The 12766-nt window shown below is 36.5% G+C and overlaps 1 protein-coding gene across 1 annotated transcript in view; it reads right to left on the reverse strand.

The window, feature by feature from the left end:
• Positions 1–12766, reverse strand: part of CSMD3 (CUB and Sushi multiple domains 3) — a 1747434-nt gene that overhangs the window by 459311 nt on the left and 1275357 nt on the right.

Below are 12766 nucleotides of genomic sequence, written 5' to 3' on the forward strand. Positions count from 1 at the left end.
TTTTCAATTATGAAATTTTACAGTTAAATGACTTGATAAATCCCCTTACAACAGCTTTCCACTTATTACTGAGTACCTTTAAATGTTTATGAATGAAAATTGATTTTGCACATGCCAAAAAAAAACAAAAAACTGAAATGACCCATCCCATAATAGATGATATTAGCTAGATTACGAGTTTTACGTTATGAGCGGCTCGGTACTAACTTGCAAGTTATTTCCACTGCTCACCTCCCTATAGTGCTGCTATTACAGGTTTGCAAAAACCCGGCATTAGCAGGCAATATGTCAGCGTTGAGCTCCATTGAGCTCCATACCGTACCCAAATACCAGCGCTGCTTTGAGTTGGTTTTACGTGCTCGTGCACAATTTCCCCATAGACATCAATGGGGAGAGCCGGCCTAACACCTGCAATAAAGGAGAAGCGTAAAGCTCCGTAACGCAGCCCCATTGATTCCTATGGGGAAAGAAAAGTTATGTTTACACCTAACACCCTAACATAAACCCTGAGTCTAAACATCCCTAATCTGCCACCCCCGACATCGTCGACACCTACATTACAGTTATTAACCCCTAATCTGCCGCCCCAACACCGCCAACACATACATTACAGTTATTAACCCCTAATATGCCGTCCTCAATGTCACCGCCACATACATTACAGTTATTAACCAATAATCTGCTGCCCCCGACATCCCCGCCACTTACCTAAATTTATTAACCCCTAATCTGCAGCCCCCAATGTCGCCGCCACTATACTAAAGTTATTAACCCCTAAACCGAACCCTATGTCCAACCCTAATTTAACATAATTAAAATAAATCTAAATAAAAATTACAATTAATACCTACATTATTCCTATTTAAAACTAAATACTTACCTATAAAATAAACCCTAAGCTAGCTACAATATAACTAATAGTTATATTGTAGCTAGTTTAGGTTTTATTTTTATTTGACAGCTAAGTTTGTATTTATTTTAACTAGGTAGACTAGTTAGTAAATAGTTATCAACTATTTACTAACTACCTAGTTAAAATAAATACAAATTTTCCTGTAAAATACCCTAAGCTAAAAATAAAACCCACCCAATAAACCCTTAAAAAAAACCTAACACTAACCCCCGAAGATCCACTTACAGTTTTTGAAGACTGGACATCCATCCACAATGAACCTGGAATAAGTCTTCATTCAAGCGAGCAGAAGTCCTCAACGAAGCCAGGAGAAGCCTTCATCCAAGCGGCAAGAAGTGGTCCTCCAGGCGGGCAGAAGTCTTCATTCAGACGGCATCGTCTATCTTCATCCTTCCGATGCGGAGCGGCTCCATCTTCAAGACATCTGGCGCGGAGCATCCTCTACTGACAATGGCTACTGAAGAATGAAGGTTCTTTTAAGGGACTTCATCCAAGATGGCATCCCTTGAATTCCGATTGGCTGATAGAATTCCATCAGCCAATCGGAATTAAATTTGAAAAAATCCAATAGGATTGAGCGTGCATTCTATTGGCTGATTGGAACAGCCAATAGAATGCAAGCTCAATCCTATTGGCTGATTGGATCAGCCAATAGGATTGAAGCTCAATCATATTGGCTGATTGCATCAGTCAATAGGATTTTTTCAACTTTAATTCCGATTGGCTGATAAAATTCTAGCAGCCAATCGGAATTCAAGGGATGCCATCTTGGATGACGTCCCTTAAAGGAACCTTCAACCTTCAGTAGCCATCATCAAAAGAGGATGCTCCGCGCCGGATGTCTTGAATATGGGGCCGCTCATCGTCGGAAGGATGAAGATAGAAGATGCCGTCAGGATGAAGACTTCTGCCCACCTGGAGGACCACTTCTTGCCACTTGGATGAAGACTTCTCCCGGCTTCGTTGAGGACTTCTGCCCGCTTGGATGAAGACTTCTCCCGGCTTCATTGAGGATGAATGTCCGGTCTTCAAAAACTGTAAGCGGATCATTGGGGGTTAGTGTTAGTTTTTTTAAGGTTTTATTGGGTGGGTTTTATTTTTAGCTTAGGGTTTGGGCTGAAAAAGAGCCAAATGCCCTTACAATGCCCATACAAATGCCCTTTTCAGAGCAATGGGGAGCTTAGGTTATTTTTTAGATAGGATTTTATTTGGGGGGTTTGGTTGTGTGGGTGGTGGGTTTTGCTTTTGGGGGGTTTGTATTTTTTTACAGGTAAAAGAGCTGATTGCTTTGGGGAAATGCCCCATAAAAGGCCCTTCTAAGGGCTATTGGCAGCTTAGTTTAGGCTAGGGGTTTTATTATTTTGGGGGGCTTTATATTTTGATAGGGCTATTACAGGGAGTGCAGAATTATTAGGCAAGTTGTATTTTTGAGGATTAATTTTATTATTGAACAACAACCATGTTCTCAATGAACCCAAAAAACTCATTAATATCAAAGCTGAATAGTTTTGGAAGTAGTTTTTAGTTTGTTTTTAGTTATAGCTATTTTAGGGGGATATCTGTGTGTGCAGGTGACTATTACTGTGCATAATTATTAGGCAACTTAACAAAAAACAAATATATACCCATTTCAATTATTTATTTTTACCAGTGAAACCAATATAACATCTCAACATTCACAAATATACATTTCTGACATTCAAAAACAAAACAAAAACAAATCAGTGACCAATATAGCCACCTTTCTTTGCAAGGACACTCAAAAGCCTGCCATCCATGGATTCTGTCAGTGTTTTGATCTGTTCACCATCAACATTGCGTGCAACAGCAACCACAGCCTCCCAGACACTGTTCAGAGAGGTGTACTGTTTTCCCTCCTTGTAAATCTCACATTTGATGATGGACCACAGGTTCTCAATGGGGTTCAGATCAGGTGAACAAGGAGGCCATGTCATTAGATTTTCTTCTTTTATACCCTTTCTTGCCAGCCACGCTGTGGAGTACTTGGACGCGTGTGATGGAGCATTGTCCTGCATGAAAATCATGTTTTTCTTGAAGGATGCAGACTTCTTCCTGTACCACTGCTTGAAGAAGGTGTCTTCCAGAAACTGGCAGTAGGACTGGGAGTTGAGCTTGACTCCATCCTCAATCCGAAAAGGCCCCACAAACCAGTACTCCACCTCCACCTTGCTGGCGTCTGAGTCGGACTGGAGCTCTCTGCCCTTTACCAATCCAGCCACGGGCCCATCCATCTGGCCCATCAAGACTCACTCTCATTACATCAATCCATAAAACCTTAGAAAAATCAGTCTTGAGATATTTCTTGGCCCAGTCTTGATGTTTCAGCTTGTGTGTCTTGTTCAGTGGTGGTCGTCTTTCAGCCTTTCGTACCTTGGCCATGTCTCTGAGTATTGCACACCTTGTGCTTTTGGGCACTCCAGTGATGTTGCAGCTCTGAAATATGGCCAAACTGGTGGCAAGTGGCATCTTGGCAGCTGCATGCTTGACTTTTCTCAGTTCATGGGCAGTTATTTTGCGCCTTGGTTTTTCCACACACTTCTTGCGACCCTGTTGACTATTTTGAATGAAACGCTTGATTGTTCGATGATCACGCTTCAGAAGCTTTGCAATTTTAAGAGTGCTGCATCCCTCTGCAAGATATCTCACTATTTTTTACTTTTCTGAGCCTGTCAAGTCCTTCTTTTGACCCATTTTGCCAAAGGAAAGGAAGTTGCCTAATAATTATGCACACCTGATATAGGGTGTTGATGTCATTAGACCACACCCCTTCTCATTACAGAGATGCACATCACCTAATATGCTTAATTGGTAGTAGGCTTTCGAGCCTATACAGCTTAGAGTAAAACAACATGCATAAAGAGGATGATATGGTCAAAATACTCATTTGCCTAATAATTCTGAACTTTTTGTAGATTAGGTGTAATTAGTTTAAATATTTGATAATTTCTTTTTTTTTTGTAATTTAGTGTTTATTTGTTTTTTTGTAATTTAGTTAATTGTATTTAATTAATCTAATTGATTTAATTGTAGTGTAAGGTTAGGTGTTAGTGTAAGACAGGTTAGGTTTTATTTTACAGGTAAGTTTGTGTTTATTTTAACTAGGTAGTTAGTAAATAGTTAATAACTATTTACTAACTAGTCTACCTAGTTAAAATAAATACAAACTTACCTGTGAAATAAAAATAAAACATAATCTAGATACAATGTAACTGTTAGTCATATTGCAGCTATCTTAGGTTTTATTTTATAGGTAAGTATTTAGTTTTAATTAGGGATTATTTAGGTATTAATTGTAATTTTTATATAGATTTATTTTAATTATGTTAAAGTTAGTGGGTGTTAGGGTTAGACTTAGGGTTAGGTTTAGGGGTTAATAACTTTAGTATAGTGGCGGCGATTTGGGGAAGCAGATTAGAGGTTAATAACAGTAATGTAGGTTGCGACAATGTTAGGGACAGCAGAATAGGGGTTAATAATATTTAACTAGTGTTTGTAATGCGGGAGTAGGGCGGTTTAGGGGTTAATATGTTTATTATAGTGGTGGCGATGTCCGGAGCAGCAGATTAGGGGTTAATAATTTAATTTTAGTGTTTGTGATGCGGTAGGGCCTCGGTTTAGAGGTTAATAGGTAGTTTATGGGTGTTAGTGTACTTTTTAGCACTTTAGTCATGAGTTTTATGTTACGGCTTTGTAACATAAAAGCCATAACTACTGACTTTCAGTTTACGGTACGGATCTTCTAGTTATGGGCTGTACCACTCACTTTTTGGCCGGACAGGCAAACTCGTAATACCAGTGCTGTGGAAGTCCTATTGAAAAATTACTTTTTGAAATCTGCAGTAGTTACGTTGCGTGACGGCCAAAAAAGTGTGCGTTACAGATATACCTGCAAGACTCGTAATACCAGCGGTAGTGAAAAAGCATTGTTATGAATCTTTTTCACTCATAACGCAAAACTCGTAATCTAGCTGAATGTAATAAAACAGATACAAACGCTACCTGGTTAATCAATTAACCCTTAACAAAGTTAGGACATTCAATGCTGTCCTAAAAGCACTGGGCTTAAACGCCTTTTGGATGGCAAGGGATGTCCTACCTATTACGGCATTTTGCTCCCCTTCTTAAGTAAATGCTGCTGTATCTGACTGAGGAGTGTGCCTAGTAACACCAGTAGTACACCAGGAGCCAATCAGCACCTTTTGAGTCACATGATCTAAGTGGTCACATTTGGCCCTTTGTTGACGTTCGCATTCAGGAAAGATATGTTTGTCCTGAGGGGGTTGAATCTATAAAAACATTTTTTTATAAAACACATATCTATGGTTTTGGAGCACAACAGGTTAACTGCACTTATATCACGTATTAGCATCACTACACATTATTAAATGGGATCAACATGAGACATGTCAGCCAGCATACATAAATAACCATTCCTGACTAACTGCGTCAGGCATGAAATGCGTTGGACTGTGGAAAATTGTAATTTGTTTTTGCGAACGTGCCTAGTCTTTTAATACAAATCTAAAGTGAGCAACATCCATAACACAGCAAATATATATGCCCACTATACCATTATTGTATCTGTTTAAATCCCTTTAAAAAAATTAAAAAAATACATATGTATTTCTATGGTCTTGGAGCATAATAGGTTAATTGCACATGTATCACCTATTAGCATCACTGCACACTATTAAAAATGATACATGTCAGCCAGTATACATTAATAATCATTCCAGATTAACTGCTTGAGGCGAGAAATGCATTGGATTATGGATAATTGCCTCTAACATGTTTTTGTGAACTTGCCTAGTCTTTTAATATAATTTAATAAATATATTTTCTTTTCTTCTCATGCTTTATTCATTGACTTAAATTAAACATATTTTTATATAAATAAACAGTTTAATTTCCACACTCTTTTTTAATCTAGCTTCTGCTTCTAAAGTTTACATGTTGGTGTATATAAAACTCATCCATGTGACTTATTTAAAGTCAGATGATTTTTAGTCAAGTTGGTCTTTGTTTAGAGGCAAGTCAGTTGTTCAGTCACCTTTTCCAACTGAGTCACAAAAGCAATTGTCAGAAAATCAGTTGAATTGTAAGAACAGGTAAAGCAAGTTAGCTATCCATAAAAATACATATTTATAACCAACTTGTCTAATTTATATGAGTCTATGGCTATATTTAGCACTATTTAGGCTGCATGCTCTTTATTTACTGACTTGTTATTTATAGAACTAAGAACTAAAATTATCAGTAATAATTTTAAGCAAGGGATATCCCTGTTCAGCCCACTTGCTGAAGCTATAAGTCATTTTTAAAAGCTTGTTTTAAATTTTGTATTTTTTTTTTTATAAGTTTAGCTTAATATCTGATTATTTTTCTTCTTTTATCATTCAGATAGTATACAATTTTAAACAACTGTATAATTTACTTCTATTATAAATTTGTCTTAGTTTTCTTAGTATATTTTTTTTGAAAAACAGACAAGGAGCAAGGGGTCTCCATAAAAGCCCATCAGCTTACTTAGTATCTGCACACCTCTGGGATTGACACATTTGGGCTACATTGTAAACATAATGGTCACCCTACCCTTTGGCCATGTCGAGCGACAGAACGGCATACATAGAAAAGCCATTGTGGAGTTGCACCTTGGAGTCCTTTTATAGACTATCATTTTTTTTTTATATCACAGCAATAACTATAAGCCATTTCATCATTGGTATACCAATATACAGATTTATAGTAGTAGATCTGTGAGGCAACGGATGGTGCAGTAACAACTGAGAGCACTGATTGGTGCAGACCTGCAGCAATCTATTACAATCACATGGAGGACAGCTGTAATAGGAGAGCAGAGTTTGCTACTTGTTTGCAGTAATCTGCAAGACTGACACAGAGCAAGGCTGGAATAGGAGGCTACCACGATCACTGGTGTGGAAAGCCGATACACCTGACGACCAAAGTGAGCCACTTCCGAGAACACACACCCAAGGTCCTGACAGCAGAGAAAACATCCATATAAACCGAGACAGAGTTCAACCAGCTAAGCAGTTACTTTGGAGAAAGGTGCTTAATGAATAATTATCTACTTTTCATTTGGCTGCACTAAACCACATGCAGCTATATGTCAGATCAAGTGCGAGTAGTTGGGTGAACATTAACTCTATCACTGATGCTCTTATCTCATTTAAATATCGCTACTATACCAAGGAAATTCATAATAACTTTAAATATTTGAAGCCACAAACAAGATTTATGATTAACTATTTTTAGGTCACGTGACATTTTTTTTACTTAAAACTGTTCCATCTTTGGTCTTAACGGGTTTTTTTACAGTGCGCACTGTGTTTTGGTAATGTGCAGGATTCTATATTGTATATTTTATTAAACTGAATTTATTGCATCAAATTTATATAATCTTAAACTGATTTGTCATTTATAGTGGCTTTAGCTTCTTTAGCACTTACTCATTAATTTTGCAGTTGTAACACACATTGTTCTGAGTATCAGGGAAATTATTTTGGGTTTAAGTTTGCCACTCTCAAAGTATTAGATATTATACAATAACAGCCTACTGGAGTAAGTCATCCTGGTCAGGTTTAATCAGGATGATTGACAAGAGCAGCTGCAAAAGTAACTGCTTATGCAATAGTAACTGTAGAGTCAGTGGGCTACTTTTATCAAATGCCAGGCAAAGTTTGCTCCTGCTGCCCACATTTAATATTGCACAATTGACTGCTTTCCCTTTGCTGTCGTTGGGCCAATCATGCTTAATCATTAGCTTTCAATCACCCCAGTAGGACTAGTCTGGGGTGATTTTAATCCACCAGTTAAGAGGTAGTGTATAGGTTAGGAAACAGAAGTCTGGTGACCACTGCTTCTTAACTATTAGCAAGTTTGTACTGAAATTTACCCCAAAGCTGCAACCACAGCTTCATAAATAGAACCCAATATCTTTTAGTATCTATAATGCACAATGTTGGATGAGAAACGGAATAAAGATGCAATGCTTTAATCATATAGAATGTGCTGAAAAACACATATTTTATAACAAATAGTATTTCTTATCAAAGATTATCTTTGCATGCAATCCTGATTATCTGTATAGAAACAATCTGTATTACAAATATCTATAGATCAGAGAAACATGCACTACATGGATTGCGCACAGTGTTGCATGTCACTTATTGAACCCTTCAAAAAATGTATACTTTATGTACTAACATCATATATTTTTCTGTTTTAAGAATGAACACTGCAACAGTAGTGTGAAAATTCTATTTGCTGTAAGTTTGGTGTTTATGATTAAGAATTATAATAAAAAAACAGCTGCAAAATTACTTACAGAACTACAGATTGTGCAGCTCCTGAATAATTCAATATATCTGCTATGAAGGGAATAAATAACAAATGGTAACTTTAAAACAATCAGATCAAAATGCATTTAAAGAGTTTAAATGCAACCAGGAAAACAATGGGCTCCATTTATAAAGCTGTAAAAACAGAATCGGAGTCCTGTCATTTCAGGCTTGAGTGATAGCGAACCTCATCCACCCACCCTTTCATCAATCGAGCCCACAGTCGTCTTCTTTACTTTAGTTGTCTCTTTGGCTTGAACATAATTAAATATTTTTTACATTTAAAAATGAGAATATATATTTTAACATATATGTACTGTATGCCACATATATATATCTATCTTTATTTATTTATATGTTTATATACTGTACATATATATATATATATATATATATATATATATACATATATATATACACATACACATTTGTATTGGGGATTTAACTCTTGATTTTTCTGGTCAAGAATTCAAAGACCTCACATTTAAGGGTATAGGTATAGGTTAAGTGATGTACCATACTATAAAATGCAGTGCTTAACCTTCATGGTTGCATTGACATTCTTATATTTTCTATTCCATAAAGATATTTGTTACAGCATTTCAAAATAGCTTAAAGAACACAATGAATAACTGGTTATTCTCATCTATTGCATTTCTCACAGTTAGACTTTAACAGGCCCATTTATCAAGCTCTGTAAAGCTTGAAGGGCCGTGTTTCTGGCGAGTCTTCAGACTCGCCAGAAACACAACTTATGAAGCAGCGGGTCAGCAGGGGGCGGTGTTGCACCAGCAGCTCTTGTGAGCTGCTGGTGCAATGTTAAATGCGGAGAGCGTATTGCTCTCCGCATTTAGCGAGGTCTTGCGGACCTGATCCGCAGTGTCGGATTAGGTCCGCAAGCCCTTTGATAAATGGGCCTGTAAGATTTTTACTAACAGTAAAATAAAGCGACAATGGACAAAATGTATTGTCAGGAACAAAAACATGTCTAGATTTTTGTTCTACTAAATTATGTTTTATATTAATCAAAAAATAATTCTTATTGAAAAGAGACCACTTGACAAAATAAGAATGTCTATTAAAAAAAAAACAATATTAAGTGTGCATGGAAGAGTCAGATAGTGAAGCAGAGTAAGATACACTTTATTTGTGCAATACAATATTGAAGAACACATTAAGGTGGTATACAGGAATTGGCACAGTCCTATTGATTCTTACTGACATTGTTTGTGAAGGATTTCCACATAGTAACATCACATGTAGGTGTAAGCAACTTGCTGTGAGCAGCAGACATACTGCACTTTGTTTGATGATATACTGTTTCCTGGTAACCTTTTGTAAGTATAATCTCTTATTGTTCAAATGAATTGTATCTTACTATATTTCACTGTCAGATCCATCTGTGAACTTGTTAGTTTTTATCTATTCCATGAGCTAGATTCATAAACTCTTTTTATATTAGAGAGGGGCCTCGTTATTAAGTGAGATCATGTTAAAAATATATAGTGGTACCCTTCACCTATCTTTTCTAGAATTATGTTAGTGGGTATTCCTGCAATAACATTTTTACAGTTGTGTTAAGTTCCCCAGTACATGATACCTCACACTGCAAGCGAGAATCACAAGCAATGAAAACAAGCAATGATTTCAACCTTATCACTTAGGAAATATGTTCGCAAAATGGGTTTTTTAAATGTTCATAATTGTAAATATTGGTATGTTGTTTTATTAGGATAAAACAGTGTTATTGGAGAGTATGAAAATTTAGAAACCTTGCAGACACAAACAAGGGTCTGGTTGTGGCCATTCCAGGGGGTTCTAGAGGTATGATGGGGGGGGGGGGTTCATCAAAACCTTGCTCGAGCATGTGAATACATGTACATAATGGGGTCAATTTACCAAGTGCCGGGCGGACATGATTCATGGTAGTGAATCATGTCTGCCTGACTTTGCTAAATTGCACGACATCGCTGTCAGACTTTATCATCGCGCAAGCATTTCTATTGAAATGCTTGCGCAATGCCGCCCCCTGCTCACCGGCTGCCAATCGCTTGATAACAGGGGGTGTCAATCATCCCAATCATATCGGACCTAAAAGGTGGCAGACAAATTAAGGAGCAGCGGTCTTACGACCGTTACTTCTTAACTTAGATTTCTGGTGTGCCAGAAATGATGGGCTTAGAAAGCAGCATCTGCTGTTTGTTAAATCTACCTCAATTGCTCTTTTTCCCTTGTGAAGTATCTTGTCTTGTGGTCATTTCTCGTTATTTAAAAGCCAACATGGTTGTTTCCCTTTTATTTTTCTTTATTTTTAAAAACTTACTTAGAAGCTCCCAGTTTAGCTCTATTTAAACAATTATTTGAGTTAGAAAAAAATAAAGGGAAAATATTTAAATGAACCCACTTATTAGCAATTAATGGAATGTTTCATATCTATTAGAGAGTGGGGGGTGCTCTTTGCCAAAAAATATATATTGAAAAATATGAAAAGGCAAGAGGCACATATAGAGCACTTACTTAAAATGCTCTTTATGTGCCTCTTGCCTTTTCATATTTTTCTTTACAAAAACAGGAGCAAGCTGGATTAGGTATACATCAGTATTCTCCTGGTTAGGAGTCTGAAAATCAGCGCAATATTATTTAAAAATAAGCAAAACTATATTTTTTCCCCAAAAAAAGCTGTATAGGCTATATAAATGGATCATCTACAAAATATTTCTGCAAAGAAAAATCTAGTGTATAATGTCCCTTTAAGTTTTCAATATTGCATATGTTAGAGTAGACTGTTTTAAAGAGTGATTTTTTTTTTTTTATTAGTTTGTTTAGTAATTGTTTTAAAGGTGTTTTTGTGATGCCGGGAACCTCGACAGGGTAGCACTTTTTATGAATTGGGAAGTGAGCACTTAAAGGGGCATTAAAGGATCATTAATCCTAGTAAAATTACACAATCAAAAATTGAATAATAAAAAACACAATGCAAAAGAAATGAATAAAAAAATCATGAGAGTGAATTAGAAAGTCATGGGTGCCGCCATCTTGAAATCTAGCTTTCACTGAATTCAGTGCTGATGTGTTTGTACAAGTGCAGCAAAAGACCTTCAAATACCTGCACTGAAACATAGGTTCCAAAATGGCAGCACCCATAAAAAGAGGAAGGTGCATAAAATGTATTTAGTGTGTAATGTCCCATTAAGGGAGAGATGTAGGTCCATTGATTATAATGAAGCTGATCTCACAACTGACAAATATTATAAAGGGTGAAAATCTTTATAAATTCCACAATTATGAGTTGCAATATTGCAGCGAGCTTTTTCAGTGGCATACTAGTTTGGTAAATATGTTTTGTAGAATTTATGGCAATGTTCACACAATTTCAAGCTTTTCATTTGTCAATGCCCAAACAACATCTCCAACTCTTTATCAGTTTGTTTACAACATGAGTAGGTTGCTCAAAAAAGAATGTTATTTTGGCTCTGTGATGGTTCTGAACATGAGTAATTTGTGTCTCTATTTACAGATTAGACAGGAGACAAAGGGGCCGAATGATCACGCTCCGAATGGAGCTTGATGCTACTTTTTCCGTGTGAGCCTTCCGCGTGAGCCATAACTTGTCCACCTGCTCTGAGGCAGCAGATAGAAATCAACCCGAACAAATACGATTGGGTTGATTGAAACCCCCTGCTAGCGGCCAATCTTCAGGGGACGGCATTGCACATGCAGTTCCCAAGCAGTCTAATGATAAATGCCGACAGCGTATGCTATGATATATTGGCCCCCAAGCATGTACTGAATTAGTTGCTCAACAGTGTAAGATCTTACTAAATGCTTAATATGCATAGTTTTTAAGGTTGTCCTAATGAAAACAAAAGATAAGAAAAAAAAGGTGAAACTATCAAAAAAATATTAAAAACTGAGAGGTGTACATTTTATTTTGAGACACAACAGACACAACATTTTATTGTGCGGCGCAAAGTCCTAACAAGAGTTTTCAGAGGCATGGTAGGGTTTTAAGTTAATTTTGATATGAGAGACTGAAAATTGGTCATTTTTGACACCCTTGTAATTGTGGTTTCAAAACAATAATAAGTAAAAATGTATAAATATTAATGATTGTTAAGGATTTTTTTTTAAATAAAGGTAATGTGCTATGTAGTGTTTCCGTGTTGGAAAATGTGTTTTTACTATTTTTTTACATTGAACTAATAAAGAATAATGCATTGCTCTAGTACTCTTCATGGTATCAAGCAAATTAGATGGGCTGATTGCTGTGTGTACTGGCTCCATATAGCAATGCAATACACAATGAGTATTCTTATTGCTACTTTAAATTGTCACATATGATGTACACACATTAGCTCAGGCACCTTACAGTCAATATAGGAATTTAATCACAATAATATACTTAAAATAATGTTGATGTTTTCTGTATGGTTCAATGTGTGGTATATGTACTGTGACAAACACATAAATA

Source organism: Bombina bombina, chromosome 5 (assembly GCF_027579735.1).
Source record: "Bombina bombina isolate aBomBom1 chromosome 5, aBomBom1.pri, whole genome shotgun sequence".
Taxonomy (NCBI): Eukaryota; Metazoa; Chordata; class Amphibia; order Anura; family Bombinatoridae; genus Bombina; species Bombina bombina.